Source organism: Manacus candei, unplaced genomic scaffold, assembly GCF_025592945.1.
Source record: "Manacus candei isolate 608988 ecotype Guabito, Panama unplaced genomic scaffold, ASM2559294v1 h1tg000015l, whole genome shotgun sequence".
Lineage (NCBI taxonomy): Eukaryota > Metazoa > Chordata > Aves > Passeriformes > Pipridae > Manacus > Manacus candei.
Window position 1 is genome coordinate 3,649,132 of NW_026138063.1, and position 13,872 is coordinate 3,663,003.

The window sequence follows — 13,872 nt, forward strand, 5'->3', positions numbered from 1 at the left end:
TAAATGTTGTATTTATGTGTGGCTTAATTCAGTTTATAATCTTGTGTATCGCAAAATGTAGCAGTGGAGATGGGTTAGTGCTGGTAGGGTCCTTCACATCAAGATCTGGCCACTCTTAGCTCTTTAAAGGCCTTTTTAATTTCTCAAAATTTCAGATTTGTTTTTGGGCTGCTCATCATCCATGAAGACACATTTTTGGCATGCCTGAATACCTTTTAAAATAATCTCTAACAAACCATGTTCTGTGTGGGCAATACATTATTCTGTCTTTGTAAAGCACAGGCTGAGTAGGAATTAATACAGGGTACATCTGTCCTATGCTCAGTCTGCAGGCTGTCCTCATCTTAATTAAGCTGTGTATGTTAAAAACTGGTGTGCAAACGTGGCTTTAAAGTTTAATGTCTGTTTTTCTCTATTTTATGTACACTTGCATATCTCAGATGCAGTATAGTGGGCAGATGGTAGGGAGAGACGTCTGTAATTAGTGATAACTTTGTTTTTTTCTTTAAATGTATGAAAGACCAGAGTAGTTAACTTAAATTTGGAAATACCTTTAAAATTCTTGAGTTCAATTCATGTCTTTTGAGCGTGGTCTTGTGAATTGAATGACTAAAGGTTTGCAGAACTTGGGGATGGGGGGGGAAATAACGTTTTCCCGCAGTAGGAAAGAAAACGCTTTCTGAATCTTGAATTATTGTCTTGGCAGAAGAACACATTTTCTTTAAACTTCTTTGTAAAATAGTCCTGGAGATAACAAAGCCAGAGCCACTTCAAGACAAAAAGAATAATTCCACAGCTCAATAATAACTGTAAAGTTTTGCATTTATCTTCCCTCTGCTCTTGGTATTTAAAGCAGTACAATGGCAGGGATGTAAGGAAAACTGCATTGATCACATTAAGCATGTATTTATTTATAGTGTAAATACCTTAGTGCAGGTTGTGTTGGAGAAGATCTCTAGCAATACAGTAATGTGAGAATTCAAGTAAGATGAATTCCTGTGTGAAATATCTTCAATTTCCTGACTTCGCTCAAAGGGCACCGTGTCATCTCTTTTCACTTCCCCTTCCCCAAATTCCATTTCTAAAATGGTAATGGCATATTGGACCGAACAGAAACGTGGATAAGATAATCTGTGCATTTTGCTAATGAGCAAAGCCATGCTACATTGCATTAGTTTGAAACTAAAAGCTTTGATTTCTTTTCTGCATTAGTCTCATCCACTTGCACATATCTGCTTCTTGTTGGTCGCTGAGCTCAGCCAAGCTCAGAGGTGTGTGCTGGGAGCTGTGTGGTGACTCTGCATCTAAAAGCAGTTGGTCACTGCCCTGTGCTGTGTGACAGAGTTCTCTGCCTGCTTGTTTTGGGTACTTCTCAACAGCATCTCGTTTGGTGGCCTCACTAAAGGATCTCTGATAAACAATTGTCCTTATGTGGAGCTATTAAAATATCAGCTCTAAGGTCGTGTTCTGGTTTGTTTAATACCCTTCAAAGCTAATGATTATGGGAAGTGCAGCCCGTGGCTAATGTGATAAAAGCTGCGTGAGTTATCCACGTCTTTTCCTGGGCTTTTGGAGTCGTTGCAAAGCAGCTGCAGCTCTGAGATGGGAAAAGAGGAAATTTCTTATTCATACAAGCTAATGAGTTAAATGTGTGTATGGCTTTTGGGTTAATAAGGTTTGACCTCCTGTGTTGTAAAGGATTTTTGGTTTAGTCGACTGTTCAAATATTATGATAATTCTTTGGAAATATTTTTGCAGACCTTGAGACTATTCTGTCCATAATGACAAGTAATTTACTGTCTAGAAGGAGAAAGTTAAAACAGGGTGGTTGCATTTAGTTTTAACCAAATGCCTTCTGATTTCTAGGCTGTCTTTGCACTTATGTACTTGAGCCCTGCAGTCTTTCACCATTACATCTAAATAAATAAATGCTTAATAACAGCAACTGTTTCTGCTCTGCTGTGTATGTCTGACAGTTCTAACCCCATGATGACTTGATGAGCCTAATGGACAATCTGCTGCTTCTAGAAAGATCAATTCTGTCTGAATGCAAGCTGTAGCTGTACCATATGTGCAGTGGGACTTCTGCAATGAACAAACCAAGCACTTGTTAGCTGGGAATGGTCTCTCCAGATCTCGGAAGAGCTGCAGTTCCTGTGCTCTTCTGTTTTCATCTATTTTTGTCATCCATGTTTCTGCATGTGCAGTAGGTTTGGGGGGATTTCCTCATCAGAGAAAAGAGAACTGTCATTTCCTTTTTAACCTTTTTGAACAACACATTAAAAGCTCTGTTTTGCTTTTGCAGTTCTGACTGAATTCTGAGAATTTTGCTCAGATACCACAGGAGAGTAAGTGCCTTTGCAATAAGATAACATGCCCATTCCAGCTCTTGCTTCTCAGGTAGAAGTTTGGAGTGAGTTGAAGAACTTGGACATCTACTTTTACATGTGTATTTTTTTTTAGCTGACCTTGGCATGTCAAGGTAATGTTCAGAGCGTGGGTACTTTGCCAAGGACTGGCTGTCGGAGCTCCTCACGATCACTCAGCCACTGGAGATGCCTCCTTCCCTGGCAGTACTGCAAAACTGGAGTTTAGGAGCTGTTTCTCTCTGAGGTGATGTTTCCTGCCCTAGTTTTCCCCATACATCTCAGTTATGTAAGTTGGAGTTAAGAAGAAAGTGGGTTTAAAGATTTTAAGACATCTTTTTTTAATTGGTACAGCAAAAGTGCCCTTTTCCAGTGCTTTTCCTTCCACATTTAAATTAAAGCAGCTCCTGGAGCATTTAATGATTGTGTACTTCACATGGCAATTGGAGTTCACTGAAGCAACTCATGTTTTCTTTCTCAGATATCTTTTTTTCAGAAGTGTTTGCTCTGGTTTCTAAACTATTTAAAGCAATTAATCAAACCCTGAGACAGCAGGAAGAGCTCACTGTAATATCAGATCTTCAGCTTGAGATCCGTTTGATGCAAAGGGGAGGTGCCCAAATCCCTGGGAGTGTGTGTAAAGCCTGTAGGTGAACGATGACCTTTTCATCTGCAAAGAGATATGAGAAGTGGGAGGAAGAAGAGAGGGGAGCTGAGTTATTTTTACTGTAAATATGTCACTTTATTGACTTGTTAATTTCAGATTTATTCAAAAAAAGCAGGAGGAGGAAACAGCGATGTCTGCCAAAAACAAAGTAATTAGTGGGAGTTGAAAGATGTCTAATGATTCTTGCAAGGACTAAAGAGGAATAAACTAGTCTCTTATTAAACTGGATATGGACTTCTAAAACACTGTAGTAATTCTATTTTGTCTTTAAGACCATGTGCAATTGCATATGGTGAATAAAAACCTCTTTAATACAGTAACATTGTTTATTCACAGTAACAGTACAGGCAGCAGGTGGGGTTTCGATTTAGAAAATAAAATAAAAAAACAAAGCTGACTCCACACTTCTAAAATAAAGGTTCAGATAACACTTGACAAAGCTGATGTTTGAATTGAAGATGACAGAAGAGTTTTAGATTAATGCTTAATGTGCCTGCTACACTTCCATGGTCTAGTGTGACCAACAAGGTCTTGTTTCATGGCTGCAGGTGCTGCGGACCAGCTGCTCTTTGCTGTGCCAAGTGACTGTGGTTAGGCCAGTCCCAGGATCCCTCAGCACATCTGCTCCCCTAATTCCCTCCAGCCCAAGGAGCTGTTGGTGGAGGTGTGGAGTTGAGGAGCTGGGAAGAAGAGGACAGCAGTGTCTGAGAATCTCTTCAGAGGAGCAAGGCAAGGTTTTCAAAAGCACAGCCATGCAGGGGTTGTGATGTAACCCTGGGAGATGCAGAGCTGAACCCTTTAATTCGGTGCTGATCTGCTCTGTGGTTGCTGTGATCTCCTTGTCATCCTGCAGTGATGTTGCCCTAAGTGTGACAGACAGGGATTATGTGTTGTCCCCACTGATGGTAGTGAAAGTCTGGAGGGAATATTTTGCCTTTGCCTCAGGTCATTCCTCTGCATCAGAACTGGGCCTTCCCCCTTCATCTGCTGGCCTGGTTTATCCTCCTCCCTCAGTGCCCAGGTTTACCCCTGAGCACCTCCCTTTCCATGCTCCACTTTCCTCTGCTGTTCTCACAGTGCTCTGTGCTCCTGCAGTGAGGGCTCACAAATCTTTGCTTCCTTTGACCTCCAAGGGTCCTGACTTCTGCCACCTGCAAGTGCCACTGCAAGGAAGCAGAGCTGTGAGAAGCACTTGCTGTGGGTGAGCAGGAGTAGGTTTATTACTACCAGTTCAAACAGAAAATAGCAGTAGTCTCTGAAATGTCCCAGCCCCATGTGAACTTGGCCAGAAGTGATGGGGTTTCATCTTAATATTTTTATTTGTTTCTTTTAAGCCAGAGAGAATAAAATGTCCGATGAATAACTTCTTCCCACATCTCCCCCTGCCCCTCATCTGACAGACTCAGGTGTGTCAGGTGTGTAAAGACCATCTCTAAATAGCTCCTGGGAATCCAGCAAGGCAGGAGGTAACAATCTTAGAGAAAATGTCATGGTAGCACAAAAGCCCACGTGGATTTTGGAGCTTTTGGAGTCTCCACTTGCACAGGAGCTCCTTGGCATCATCTGTAGCTGACAGTTTCCATCTGTTCTTCCTGCCCTGCGTGTGTTAAAATTCTAAAGAAAGCAGGATATTAGATCTATGAGGAGACACCAAGGAAAACAAATACCAGGGGGGGAAAAAAAGCAAAGAGAAATGGGTAATTACAGGGGATATGGAGCAGCAGGACACATAGAGAAGATCCCTATGAAAGTAAGTAAGAATCAAATTAACTGTAAGTAGATCTATTTAGAGGGGATGATGTACAGGAAGCAAAAAGTACCATTGGTAATTTATCACATACAAATGTGAGGGAGGAAAATGTACATAAAATATCAAAACAGTGCACTTGTGGATTTGACAGAAGGGATGGCAGGTCCTCACATGTGAAGTGACAGCCAAATACCCTTTAGCTGCTGGAGGACAAGCTTTCACTCAGCCCCAATGAAAACAAATTCTTGGAGTGATAGAAGCATATTTCCCAACAAGAGCACGAGGACATCTCATTTTTGGAAGGAGAGGAAAGCAGCATAAATTCAAATCTGCATATAAGAATTGTTACAAGGAGCTGGGTCTCTTGTGGGATCATCCTTACCTGTAGTGAAAGCCCTGTGGAGACAGAGGAATGATAATATGTGTTCCCACTATTTGTCATTTTGGGATTGGTAGAGACTAACTGAATTGATTTTCACCATCCTTCCCTAATCCTTATCTATGTAACTGTCCTATATTGAAGTTATTACTTAATTCCTTAGGAAGTGTAGGGCTTTAGGAGAATCCCCAGAAATATTGCTGAAGCACTGAGAGAGCAGGGACAAAATTAAATTTTTGCTTTCAAAGGCTCCAGGATTATCCCGGGAGCTCAGAGAAGGTAACACCAGTGGATGGGATAGTTTTAAAGGAAGAAGGAAAAAAGCTCCCATGTTTTTAGATCCTTTGGCAGTGGACAAGTCACTTAATCTATACTTAACCTATGTTTCTCCAATATAAAATGAAAACAGAGTCTTCCTACTCATAAAATAAAATCCATTAATGGCTGTGAAGCAGCTGGGTATTAAAAGGTAAAGGTCTATTTGACTGTGATTAGTACTTTTAACAACCTTAATGTATATAAACTGTAAGTAACTAGATAGTCATATAATTCATCTGTCTTAGAGCAGCTTGGTATAGATTTTCAGAGATAGCAGATTGTTCCTATTACTTACTCTAAGGATCAATTGCAACATTTATCATAGACTTCCATTTTATTTTGTAAATCTTTCAATACAGTGATTGAAGAACACTTTGAAAGCAAATGAGTGCAAATCCTAGATATAGTTTGAATTGTAGGGGGTATTTTGGACCATCCCAATCAAAGAAAAAAACATAATCAATAGAGTTACACAACACAGAAATGTTATGTTTGTTCAAGGAGGCCGTTAGAACACAGCATTCATTTGGAAAATATTTGGGATAATAACCTATCATTCACTCATGGAAAATTGCAATGTGTAAGTTGAATTTCAGTCAAAAAAATACTTGATATCCTTTTGAAACAAGAAATTGTGCCATCGCTGGAGTCTTGCAAGGTTGTGCACAGAGAGGAAGCAGCATATTAATATGAAATTTCCATCTTTTTCATGCTTAGACGGAGCAGATCTGAAGTCAGTTCATTCACCAAAGTGGCAATTTGGAATGACTTGACAAAGCTCACTTGAGGCAACGTGCTCTTGCTGGTTCCCTTTAAATATGGATTATGGAAAACTGCTGAAGATTTTTGCATATTTCAATTACCACTTGTTCTATTTGCTTACATTTTACCTGGTTGACTAGAGAAATAAACTTTTTCTGAGCATCTTCTGGCTTATACAAAATCTAGTTAATTAAGACATGCTATACTTTCTCCCCAGAGTCAAAGTATAATGTTCAGCTGCCCGACTTGCATGAATAATCCATCACTGGGAATCATTAATTTAGAAGACAAGCCATGGTAATTGATGTCTTTATGCAAGCTATGAAAATGCTTAGGGAAATCACTTATTTCTTCTTCAATTATTTTTTTTTTCATTTGTTTTGGAATATTTCAAGGCCTGAGTAGCATGGATTCTGAAATGGGTTTACCCAAGAGTAATGGTTTCTGTGGGAATCTGGTCCATTTCTTGGGTTTGAGTAAAAACAAGAATATTTTTAATCTGAAAACGGTTTAAAATCGTAAGACTTAACCTTGTGCACATGTACTGGATGAACCTGTTTGAGTTTTGGAAGTTTCCAGTAGAAGGACCTGGCATAGTGATATGGGCAGGAGCCTTTATGTGGTAAAAATGCCTTTAAAAATCCTGTCATAATTATATCTGTAATGCAAACAGGGATTGCAACCATTAACACCTGCTGTGTAAGTTGCTATTTAGACCTCTCTATATTACAGGATGAGCTGCCAGCATGTTTTTCTATTTAATTAAGCATATAAAAGGTGGATGATATGTATATTTTGTTGCAACACTTACATTTGAAGTTAATTTAGCACATAATTCATAAAGTTCATCCATATGTTACCGTATATGTAACCATCAGCAAGAAAAGTTACCAGTTTTGTTTCCTTTCTAGGAATCTCTGCACTTTCACTCCTAATTGAAATATTAGTGTTTCCTACCAATTAACAATTATTTTGTCTGTGCTCAGAACAAGGAAGAGGCAGTTTGTTGGTATTGAGTGGGAGCCAACACTGGTGGCATTTCAGGAACAGTTCAAAAGTGGAATAACCATAACCCATATATGGGTTAAAGCATATATAAGATATATAATAGGGGTTAAAGCATATAAGGTATATGTAATAATTTCATATATGCAAAATATTATAGACTTCAAGTCTTTCAATTGACTTTAGTGGGCCTTGGATTGCAAGTACATAGGACTGTGATGGGTTTTATTCTTTAGAATGAACTTCTTAAATAGTTATTGTGTGGTCTGGAGCTGAAAAGCAAAGTGGACCATTTCTACACAGAAATTTAAGATGTAATGATTCTGAAAACAGGCAGCAGACTTTTGTTGTGTGTGTTTTTGTTTGGTTTTTTGTGGTTTGTTTTTTTTTTTACACTTGAATATTTATTTCCCATTTAGGCATCAAAATAGAGGCTTATTTGCTTGGCTGCTCCTGTTTGTTCCCAGCTGAGCCCTGGTGTGCTGCACTTGGAGAAACCCAGCCCTGAATTTTGACATTGTGCATAGGAACAAAAAGAGAACATGTTCACAATAAGCTGAATTCAAATAGGCTTTGCCATTTTGGTTTAATTTCGTAAGATATGAGAGGTGAAATAGTGCTGATAACTTCTGTTATTGAAAAATGATAATCACAACTTTTATGAAGTAGATAAACCATGTTTATTAATGCTTTCCTGGACATTCAGTGACTTGGCCCTGGGACATTAAATGCCTAAATGGGTTGTGTAATTAACTTTTTTCCACTTACAGATTGAGCAGCTAAACATGCAGAATTTTCTGAGAAGCTCAAATTATTTTTGTTATGCTAGTTTAAGCCAAGGGGAAATAATTCTGATTTTTCAGGCCTTTTAAATAAAAGCAGAGCTGCACAGTGAGCAGAACTGGGTTCCTGGTGGACTTTGTTTGGCAGCCATAAATCTCACAAAACAGGGGCTACTTCTGTATTTCCATCTCTGACACAGAACAGAGATTGGAACTTTACTTGCCAGCTTTGCCAAAGAATTCCAAAATCCTTGAACCAAAACTGTGCTTAAAGGGATCTTGTGGATGTGGGTAGAGACCTCCCCAGGCAACCTTTTCCAGAGCTTTCTTGTCTTTGCCAGCAGAATTCTATTGTTAAAGTCCAACCTGATGATTTCTTACTACAGTTACAGGCTCTCCTCGACCCATGCACTCTGTGTACACAGAATAGTACTTTAGTTCCTTTTTTCTTCTCCCTCCGTGATTGATATCAAAGTTAGAGACTGAAATAAAACATCCCCAAACTGGCAAAGTTTAAGCTTTTAAATCCATATTAATTTCATACTTGGCTACCTCAACTGGCATCATTGTTAGTCCAATTAAAAAATAAACACCAGCCTTCGAGAATTTGTAGCTGAGCTGTGTCACAGGAAAGTCACTGAGGAGAGGGAGCACTCCTGCTTTTTGAAAGGCACTGCTTTTATTTCTCAGTAACCACCTCGACCTCTCTGACAATATCATAAACCAAATACACAGAAATACACACAGTGTGATCAGGAAAATGTCTAGTCTGCACTCCTGGATGCAGTAACCTCAGCAGTTCCTGGAGGGAGTGGGGAGTTGCCAGTGGCAAACAGCAGGTACATGTGGTGCAGTTCCCTCCCTGAGACAATTCACACCCATGGAAATGTGAACAACCCCAGGACTTCGAGGGAGTCAGTGCTCTAATTTTGTACTGTCGTGGTTTGACTCTTTCTATATAATACAGGTTAAACTAGTAGAACCTTTAAAATGAGAACAAGGAAATGTTTGTTTAATAAGGCCACAGTAAAGGTTTTTTCCCTGATGCAAAGTCGCTGAAGGGGAGTGTGAGAGTGTTTGAGGTTAGGGATCAGCTGGGGCCGTTCAGCCTTGTAATTACAGCTCTGATAAGTGTGTTTTCAAGTCTTGCTCTACTGAGGGTTTCCTTAATCCATCCTAGGCCTTTCCTTGCCCCTCCTAATGCATCGTAACAATTCCTGAAACCTTGTGAATCATGGGAAAACAAGTGTTAGGCTGGTAATTTCTGGCTGTATAGAGACATAAATGCAAGTCTTGCCTGGGCAAGTGCATGGCCATGTCTGACATCATTATTATTGTATTTAGAAGCCACAGTTCGCACAAAAAAATTACAATTCTCTATACAGTGAAGACTGGATTGTTTGAAGTCAAGCTTTTTAATGTAACATTGGGGGAAGGAAAAAGAATAATGAACTTTTAATCCATTTATAGTAACCTTGGTTACTGTGGCTTTGGGAGCTAAAATAGACATGTATCCTGGCTAAGGTTTGATGTTTTCTGCTCTTGGCTACCCCATATTTTTATGAAAACAAGCACAAAGCTGCTGCCTCAGCTGGTTACTGTTTGTGCTTTAAGTGTGCAGAAATCCCTGCCACTGAATGTCACAGAGGATGGGACACTGGATCCAGTGGGGCTGCCCTCACCTGTAGGCAGTTTACTGCTTAAAACAACAAATATCAGTGTTGTTCTTCACTTCAAGGTAGTATATTCTGTACATTCTGCCTTGGATGAATTTGAACAAAGAAGAAACCCACCTGAAGTTATTTTTAGGTTTATAATTTCATGCTCTAAGTAGTGTTTCCCCATTAAATTCTATGCCATGCCTGTTTTTCCCCCCTAGGAAGCAGGCCCACCACAATTTACAAGTGTCTCATGTGTCCCAGTGATAAAGTTGGTGATCATGAGCCAGAGGTGCACAGCCCACAAGGTGCACAGTTGATCTCTTGTGCTGCCTCAAGGATTAGCAGAGTCTTTGTGTGATGAGAGATGAGCTTTTGCCCACTTACACCTCGGGGTGGATTTGGCTCCAGTGCAGTAACTGTTCTGTGGTGACTGGCTAAAAAATGGGCAGGATCTGGGCAATGCTTCCCATGCAGCTGCACCAGCTCCAGGAGTTCTGTGTGAGGCAAGTTGTTCTGGTTGATTGTTGCCCAATGAGTTTGCTGCTGAGACATATTGCTGGAAAATTAAAACATTTTTTCTGCTGTGGCTGTGTTAATGCAACTGCTCGGCACAAGCTGGGCCTGATTCCTTGCCCTGAGGTACAGCTGCCCACCTCACCTATTCCACAGCTTCCTTTAGACATAACCTGTGGAAAGCTTGAAAACTGGGATCTTATATACAGGCCCAAGAATTCAGGTTGGCCTATTTAGTTTTCAAAGCCACGCTAATTAAAAAGATTAACCTAATTTTTCCCAAGAACGTGGATATTACCCACCAGTGTGAAATATTAGACGCGCATGAATCATGGCTTGTAACACCAAAAATGGGAGTAGTGTTACAGTCTCTCTAACAAAAGGTAGAATTAATATTCACTTGACATAGGGAATCCTTATGGAAACACCTGGGGCTTGCTGGAAAACAGGTGATTTTTTGGGAGGGGGAGACAGTGAAGTTACAACCTCCATTTTTCATTCTGGGCGTTGGAAATGACTTGATTACTTTCTCTAAGTTATTGGAGGTTTTGAATTATAAAAATAAAACCAAAACCATGGAAAACCCAAAACCAACAACCAAGAAACCCTCTAAACAAGGGTTTGGAGTGTGTTCCTGGGGCCCTGGGGAGGTTGTGTAGATGGGAGCCAACAGAGCACAGCACAAGTGGCCTGTGATTGCTCTTGTTCATGGGAATTGCTTTAGCATTTAGAATTGGGTCTAACGTGATGTGAACTCCTCTGTGTGGGAGAATAAGCAAGATTAAGACAAATTCAGCTCCCTCCATGTGGTGTTTAAATGGCTCATCATCGAGTGGGTACTTGGAACAGCGTCAGTTCTCATAAACACAAACCAATGAGGCTTGAACAGTGAGCTGCACAAGTGCTCCAAGGCCAGATTCCACCTTCCAGGCACAGCTTGAGTCCTGGGCTCTGAACTGAGCTGTTTTGTCCATGCTGAGCCAAGAGTGATGTTTCAATAGCTACAGGTCTCCAAGGCCAGGACAAACAAAACTATCAGAACAAAAATGAGAATATTTTCTCCCCCCTTTCCGCCACCCCCAAAACGAGTCTTGTTTTTTGCCTCTGACTGAGAAAACTGTATTTCTGTGGCCGTTGCATATGTTCTGTTGTGAATAAGATGCCTGCACAGCAGGGAGTGGTTTTTCCTCTCTGCCTTTCTGTTTCTAACTTTCCCGTTTATCCCTCGAAGCTGCTGCTGTTCCAAATATTCTCTCTGAACAATTCAGACCGACATGCAGGGCACCGAGCTCGCTTCTCATTTCCATGCCCTGCCAGCTTTCCCAGTTTGAACACTGTGAGGCTGCCACTGTTCCATTTGTTCTTGGTTGGTTTTTTTTTCTTAAGCTGGTAAATTCATGGAAGCTTGAGAGAAATAAGAGGGAGGAAGGACTGGAGTGATGATGTGGAGAAACAAGCATGAGGGTTTTCATAGCAGTTCTGTCCACTGTGCCCCACTGGCTGGTTGTAACTCCTGTCCAGATAGGAGTGATCAGTTGCTTGTATTGGTGTCTGGAGTCATGTCTGTAATTGGGCAAATGTCCTGGTTCCTTCCTTCTTTTAGATATTTGCAGAGCTGCTCTCAAATGGAAACCAAACAAAACTGGAGTTGAAGAGTTGAAGAAATCGTGGAGATAAGAGAGGCAAATGGAAATATTTGAAAATACGTGAAAAATAGCAGCAGAGCAAATAGCAGTGATGCTGAAGCCTAAGAGGCAAGAATTGGAATTGGCCTTAGGGCAGGAGCAAAGAGAAGTTTAATTTTCTTCTCCACGTGGTCTTCCCATGCTTCTCACTCCTTTGGGAAGACGAGTGATCAGCATCCTTCACATCAAAAAGAAATTCATATCGAATGCCTTGTTCGGAGTTTTCCACTGTGTAAAACCCAGAGTGAAAAATCCTGCTACTGGCTGAATATTATTCTGTAGTTTTTAAAAAAAAAGTCTGTATTTTGTACTAGAATTTATGCTGTTATCTTAGAGCAATATTTGAAGTGGAGGGGCTTAGAGCTAAATTTTTCTCTCAGCGTTAGTGATGTTGATTAAATGTACTCATTTACTGACTCCATTTCTTCTTTCTCTTGTCCCTGAAGTTTCTGTGCAGCCCAGCTTTCCAGCCTGTTTTCACTCGGATTTTTGGATCTGCTGCTCAGGCTCAGCTCACTTGCCAAAACAGCTCTTTCAGCTGCTTTTAAGCACAGGCTTTCAGGAGGTCTGTCTGGCCCCAGCCCTGTGCCAGGGCAGCTCCATCAGCGGGTGATGCCAGCGCAGGGCCCGGCTGGTCCAGGGCAATGCCAGCGCTGCCCCAGGGGCTCCCTGGGCTGTGCTGCTGCTGCCTGGCAGGGCTGGGGCTGTCAGGACACTCTGCCTGGGGCGTGCAGAGCCTTCCCAGAGAAACTGTAGCTGTCTGGAAGTTCAGCTGCATCTTCCATGGAGAAAGGCTCCGGAGCTGGGAAGCGTTGGAGGAGCAGTGTCTGTGCATTGTAAATACAATCCTGGGAGTGATGAATTGCTCCTGGTAATTAATCAGGGTGTAACATCTACTTTTAGCGCCGGGGTTAATTGTTTTTGGGCTTTTCCGAAACAAGCTGTGTTTCTTATTACTGTACTGTGAGAAAGTAATTCTGATCTCAGTAGTGTTAACAGAAGGGAAAAATAACTCTCCTGGCAAGAGGGACGTTACCTAAATGTAAATGGAGCCCAGTGTTGATTGCAAGGCTGAAGCCAATGTTGTTTTGGAGGAAAACAAGCTGTTTTGTATGTCAGGCTTGCTTTCAGTTTATGAAGTGACAGACTCCTTTTCTGAAATCCTGATACATTTTAATTAACTTTCTTCATCATCTTGACACAGTTGTACCATAGCCTGATCTCTTTGCTTCTGAAGTCCTTGTGAAGGGAGCTGGACAAAGTATTGAAGAATTAACTTCTGCTTTGATCTTTTGAAACACTATTTAACACATAATGTATATTTTTCTACTTAGTTATTTGAGGATGGTTCAAAGATTATCATTCTTCACTGCATTTTGTTAAAGACATTTGAAAACTTTCCTGAGTTGGTTGTTAGGCTTTTGAAAGGCATTCAGCAAGTGTCTTCCAGAGACACCCAATTTTAAGGTACTTTTGATGCAGTATTCCCTCTTCCTACCATCCTGGATAGTGAAGGGTTCCTGTTCTGTTTTTGTTTCTCCCTAATTAGTCGTGTCTTCCAGTCCTCCAACTTGGGAAGGTTTAAAATTGGCTGTGAGAGCTTGTTACGATGCCAGGCAAAGCATATAGACTAATGTAACAGATCCCGAGTGGCTTTATCCATAAATGTGGAGTTGCAAGAAAGTGTGTGGCACTTGAAACACTGTATTGCAAACTCACTTGCTGTAAATGCTCTCACAAAATGTATTATTAATATATTTTGGTTCTGCTGAAACTGTAATATCATCCTGCATTAGAGCAATATCTGTGACATAAGTGACAGCTTTCATCACTTATAAAACTATGCTCCAGTACACGCAGGAACGGCACCCTTAGACTTAAACTGCACTGATTGCGTCTGGCAGTTGCATATGGTGGAACTTAACTACTGCCCTTTAATTAAATTATAGTGGGAACTTGCTACTGGGAGCTTCCTGATCAACTG

General features: G+C 40.8%; 1 protein-coding gene across 2 annotated transcripts in view; it reads left to right on the forward strand.

Annotated features, from left to right (window-relative positions):
* The window catches only part of SERPINI1 (serpin family I member 1), a 45,483-nt gene that overhangs the window by 2,389 nt on the left and 29,222 nt on the right, over window positions 1–13,872 (forward strand). Inside the window, exons 1-2 of one of the 2 annotated variants that reach the window (XM_051781882.1) lie at window positions 2,509–2,613; window positions 3,582–3,762. The exons of the other annotated variant lie outside the window; for it this stretch is intronic. The gene's annotated coding sequence lies outside the window, so the exon portion shown is untranslated. Of the gene's footprint in view, window positions 1–2,508; window positions 2,614–3,581; window positions 3,763–13,872 lie in introns of those variants that run through there. 2 annotated transcript variants of the gene reach the window in all.